The following is a 6,000-nucleotide window of genomic DNA, read 5'->3' as shown; positions in this document are numbered from 1 at the left end:
TAACTTAGATTCCCAGGATTTAGAACAGGAAAGGGTTCTAGAAATCATGTAGCCCAATTCTCTCATTTTGCAAAGGATGGAACTGGGTTCAGAGGGTTATAGTGATCAACCATCCTTGAACTAAAAATCTAGGAATTTGTAAACGAATGAAATTGAGAAAGACATAGGAACAAAACATTTAATGAGACAAGATTAAGGGCAAAAACAAGAGATGCATTTGAATTCAAAAGACCTAGAGGTGCCATTTCTCCCCTTTGGATGCAACCTAGGAAGTTTAAGTTCCATTCTGCTAAATTATTTTTCCCCTCTGAAGTCCCATTTCTCATTTGTTCCATGTTTCCCTGTCAGCATTGGATTGTGGGACTCACATGTGACCTTCACACAGCTGCAAACCATAGTCTTACAATCTCTTGGGATATAGGTAGTTTGTCCAACTAACTTCTCAGTGTGGCGGCAACATGCATGGCCTTTTATGACCCAGGATGGCCCTTCCACTCTGCCCATCTGGAAGAGATTCCACACTGCCAACTACTTTCTTTTAAGCCAAGAGAAGTGTATGTTTTCGAACTGGGATTACCTCAACCCATGCTTCCTGTGCCCAGCCCTTGGATTACAGAAGATATGGAGGCCATGCTGGACATTTCCCATGGCTCTGTCAGGGGTCATTTTCCAGCTGACTTACTGCTGCAAATCCTGACCCCTTGCTTTGGCCATCTGCTCCTTTGACACTATATGACTGCTCTTATTGGGAAGAATCAAGGGAAGCAAAGAGGACAAATAGTAAATATAAGACATTGTTCCAGTCGGTTTCTAGAAAACTCCAGAAAAGAGCCTATATTTAATGGAGCATCACATAATGAAGAAATTTCCAGTCAAACAAATGCAAGCACACAAATCTAATGTACATGACAAGGTATGTGGAGGGGAATGGTTTTGGAATTTCATGGAGGGGACTTTACTTCTACTATATCCTGAGTTCCCATGTCCCATATACAGCATGTGTGACCACACAGGGGATTCTTAACCATTCCAATTTGCTCTGAGGATATTGGCAGGAGCCATACACCCCCACAAGCACCAGGGCTCCTCAAATCTCCCCTTCTCAAACTGCGGCTTTGGAACAGGTAACAAGAAACTCCTTGACTGGTGTGGTCAGGAACAGATTGTGAAGATAATTAATCATAATCCGAATTAACATGTACACATTCACATGCTATGTAGGCCCCTTTGGAGAATCAGCAGCCAACAAAAGATACGTAACAGCAACTTGCTCACTAGAAATTGTTCATGGTTATAGAGCTCTTTACAATCATGAAATTCTTTCATTTCATCCTCACAGCCATCTTATTAAATAGATAGGCCTGGGATGAGACGATAACCCCATTTTATAGACCAGACCACACCAATGCCAGATGCCTTTTCTCCTCCTCCAATAGCATAATGGTGAGAGTAGGAGATGTGGAATGACAGAATCTGAGTACGAATAGCAGTATTTCTTCTATCTACTACCTCTCCATGACCTTAGATGAATCGTTTAACTTTTCTAGGACTTCTCAGTTTCTTAATCTGTAAAATGAAGGGTTGATCTCAATGATCTTTTAAGGGCCCTGGCAACTCTAAATCCTATTACCCTTTGGTGGTGAAACCTTCCTCTCTGGTTGAAAGTCCAGCTCAGATGTCCTCCTCGATCCTTTCCTCCTCTATTTGTCCCAGAGTACTTTATCTAAATATTTTCTTTGCCCTCATCACATTGTACTATGTAGCACAATCATTTGGGCACATGTTGTATCCTCCAGGAAAAACAAAAGAAAAAAAGAAAAAAAACCAAAAAACAAAAGCACTTTAAGGATTCTAAAATATTTTTATTACACTGTCCTTTGAAGTAGATAGTGCAAGTATTATCGACCCATTTTACAGATGAAGAATGTGAGGCTCAGAAGAGTTAAGGGACTTGCTAGTGACCATCTGCTAGTTAGGACATTATCCAGATATTCCGACTTCAGGTCCAAGACCCTCTTTCTACTACATCACATTGCCTAGGCAGAAGTCACTCCTATAAAATGGACAGTTCATTTGGAAATATAAGGTATGGTGTATCTGTTTAAAAATCCTTCCCATTTTCTTGTTTACAAATATTGTACAGTATATTTTGTGTCAGGGTGGTATAATGAAAGTTCCTCTATGAGAATCTAGAAGTGTTTTCAAGGCCATATTTGTGATTGACCTTGTGACATACAGTTAACACTGTTCATAACTTTGGTGGTTCTGTAATAAAGACCTTAGGCATTTTAGGAATAAGAAGACAGCCAGTACAAAGGCCAAGACGAGATGGAGTGCCATGCGTGAGGACTAGTGAGGCCATTTTGGCAAGATTGTAGTATATGGTAAAGAGTATAATATGTTAGAGTCTGGAGAGGTAGGTTGTGAAAGACCTTAAATAAAAAACAGTAACAGCAATGTTGTTTTAAGAATGACTTTGAGCAAATAAGTAATTTTGACTATTATAAATACAAATTAAAAATAAATGATATTTCAAATTTATGAAAATACAAATCATTCCCCAATTGATAAATGGTCAAAGGATATGAACAGGTAGTTTTCAGATGAAGAAATCAAAGCTATCTGTAGGCTTATGAAAAAATGTTCTAAATTACTATTGATTAGAAAAATGCAAATCAAAACAACTCTGAGGTACCACATCACACTTATCACATTGGCTAACATGAAAAACTGGAAAATGACAAATATTGGAGATGTGAGAAAATTGGAGCACTTGTGCATTGTTGATGGAGTTGTGACCTGATTCAACTGTTCTAGAGAGCAATTTGGAACTATACCCAAAGGACTATAAAACTTTGTTCCAGCAATATCACTTCTAGGTCTGTATCCCAAAGAGATCATAACAATGAGAAAAGGACCCACATGTACAAAAGTGTTTATAGCAGCTCTTTTTGTGGTGACAAAGAATTGGAAATTGAGGGAATGCCCATCAGTTGGGGAATATCTGAACAAAGTGTGGTATGTGAATGTAATAGAATACTACTGATGAACAGGTAGATTTCAGAAAAACCTGGACTTACATGAACTGATGCTGAGTGAAGTAAGAACCAGAAGAAAATTGTACACAGTAACAGCAAACTGTACAATAATCAACTTCGATAGTCTTAGCTCTTCTCAGCAATACAGTGATCTAATTCCAAGAGACTCATGATAGAAAATATTATCCACATCCAGAGAAAGGACTATGGAGTCTGAATGCAGATTGAAGCGTACTATTTTCTCCCTCTCTTTTTCTTTTTTTCTTTCTTGTGGTTTTCCCTTTAGTTCTGATTCTTCTTTACAACATGACTAATGTGGAAATATGTTTAATATGATTGAACATGTACAGCCTATATCAGATTGCATGCCATTTTGGAAAGGGGGAGGGGAAGGAGGGAGAAAAATTTGGAACTCAAGTGAATATGAAAACTACAAATAAATTGATTAAAAAGAAATAAAGGACATGTGAAGAAAGACCCTATCCAGATAAAGAACTGATAAATAGAAGTACAGATAGAATAAATTTATAGATCTATTTGTGTCTAATGGTAGCCATCTCCAGGTAGACTTGTAGTTCCACGTGCAATTGTCTTTTTTATTGTACTGCGTTATGGAAATGCTTGCTTTGTTCCATGAATTGAAAATAAAATAGGAATTTTTTAAAAGTCGAACAAGAGAATTTAGATTTATATTAGAGGAAGACAGGTGGTAGAGTGCTTAGAGTTAGACTTGGAATCAGGAAGACTTGAGTTCAAATTTTTAAAGAAAATTTATTTTATTTTTAATTTGTGGAATAAAACCAGCATTTCCACTAGTTGCATGACTTTGGGTCACATAACCTCTCTCAGACTCAATTTGTTCATCTGTAAATTGGAGAGAATATTAACTATAAATTCATGTGAGAACCAAATGAGATAACATTTAAAGCACTATATAAATTCTAGTTATAGTCATTTGATCCTATAGGAATGGTGTCCTAGTTAGGGTTAAGAGTCGGAATGTTGCCTTTGTACCCCACAGATCAACTTTGGGACCTTCCTGATTTTGGCAAAACTTCCCTGGTTGTTCATTTTGTTATAGTTTACCATACAGTGGTTGTGGGAATACTTATTCTGGACTGGATGGAGGTTTTGAACCAACCCCATATGATCAAATCACTGTATTGGATATAAAAGAAATACATATTTAAAGTCTTTTTTTCCTTGTATTCCATTGCTTACTTTTTTAAAGCAGGAAATATTGCTCAGGTTATGTGTGATCACATAAATATTTAAAGGCATTACCTTCGCACCTCACACATACACTCATTTGGCAAGTAGCTGCTGCCCTATCCAGACAGGTGGTGGTGTCAGGGCTAGGGTTAGGAGCCAAGATGCTGGCAGTTCAGAGTAGTCAAGTGTTCATTCCACAAAAAAAAGGAAGTCTCTGTTGGAAGGCAGGAAGAGACAAATGAAGTGATATCAACCTATGATACCAAGAGTTGGAACTGGAGAGCAGGATTATCACAGGAATGGATATGCTCGAAGAAGTCTGGCAGCACAGGTTAGATCCAGTCTAAAGGAATGACTAGACAGGAGAAAAAACAGATCTAGAGCAAAATATTAAGAATGTTCCAAAAGGAGCAAGAGAGGTAAAGTAAAACAAAACAAGATGAGAACAGAGCTATTCAGTCATGCTCCAACTATGTGTGATGCTCAGTATGTGCTCTAAGCATCTTTTCACAGTAGGTTTGTATTACACTGTGAAGTCTTCTTTAAAAAAAAAAATGGTATCAGTACATCCTCTGAACACCTCCTCGGTCCCGAGAACTGTCCCTTGCTACAAAAGAATAAAGAAGGAAAAATTAGCCTATCAACCAAATCTGAATTGATGCCATTTCCCATACTCATAGAACCATGCCATTGCTAAGGGAGGAAGGGAGGGGCATTGTTTCAACTTTTCCAGGGCCAAGCTTGGTCTATATTATGATGTAACGTTTAGTTTCACTTTGTTTTCCATTTATAGACCTATATACACAAACATGCATATACATTATATATGTGTGTGTATATATATATATGTGTGTGTGTGTGTGTGTGTGTGTGTGTGTGTGTGTGTGTATATATATATATATATGTATTGTTTAATCATTTTTTCAGTTGTGTCCAAATCTTTGTGACCCTATTGGGTTTTTTTTTTGGCAGAGATACTGGAGTGGCTTGTCATTTCCTTCTCCAGCTCATTTTATGAATGAGGAAACTGAGGCAAACAGGGTTAAGCCACTTGCCAAGGGTCGCATAACTAGTGTCTGGGAACAAATTCGAACTCATGAAGATGAGTCTTCCTGCCACCAGGCTTGGCGCTGTGCACTATGGCGCCTCCTAGCTGCACTGTATCTATATGTATCCTTGCTCTCCCTGCACATATGACCAGACTCTCATATACCCTGGTTCTGCTCATGGCATTCATCAGTTCACATTTTCCCATTCTTTGCATTATTCAAATGCATCGTTTCTCATTGTGTAGTAATATCCTACTATACATATGCTAACCATTTGTACTGTCATTCACCAATTGATGGACATCTACTTGGTTTCCAGTTCATTCCAACTACAAAAAGTGCTGCTGTACATTATTTGGTGCGTTATCAGATGTTCCTGTATGTCTTTGACCTTGTTATCTACAGCTACCTGAGATCTCTGGGTCCAAGGCTATGGACAGTGTACCTTCACCCCCCCCCCCCTTTTTTTCTTAAAGGGGTAATACTGTCATAGAGGAAATGATGCTTAGGCTAGAAGCTTATTGTTAGGACCTCTCATATTCTGCCTCTTGCTGCACAGATATGGCCCTAGAGTGTGACTACCTCTTCCAGTAGCTACACTCTACTGGAGAACAATTACTCGGCTACTTTCTTGGTCTTTTAGTCATTCCTGCTATGTGGATATCTTTAATGAAAAACTCCTGGAGGACAAAGGTTATCAC

The sequence above is a fragment of the Trichosurus vulpecula genome, chromosome 6, assembly GCF_011100635.1.
Source record: "Trichosurus vulpecula isolate mTriVul1 chromosome 6, mTriVul1.pri, whole genome shotgun sequence".
In the NCBI taxonomy this organism is placed as follows: Eukaryota; Metazoa; Chordata; class Mammalia; order Diprotodontia; family Phalangeridae; genus Trichosurus; species Trichosurus vulpecula.
The sequence above is the reverse complement of the archived record's forward strand: the minus strand, read 5'-3'. Positions refer to the sequence as shown.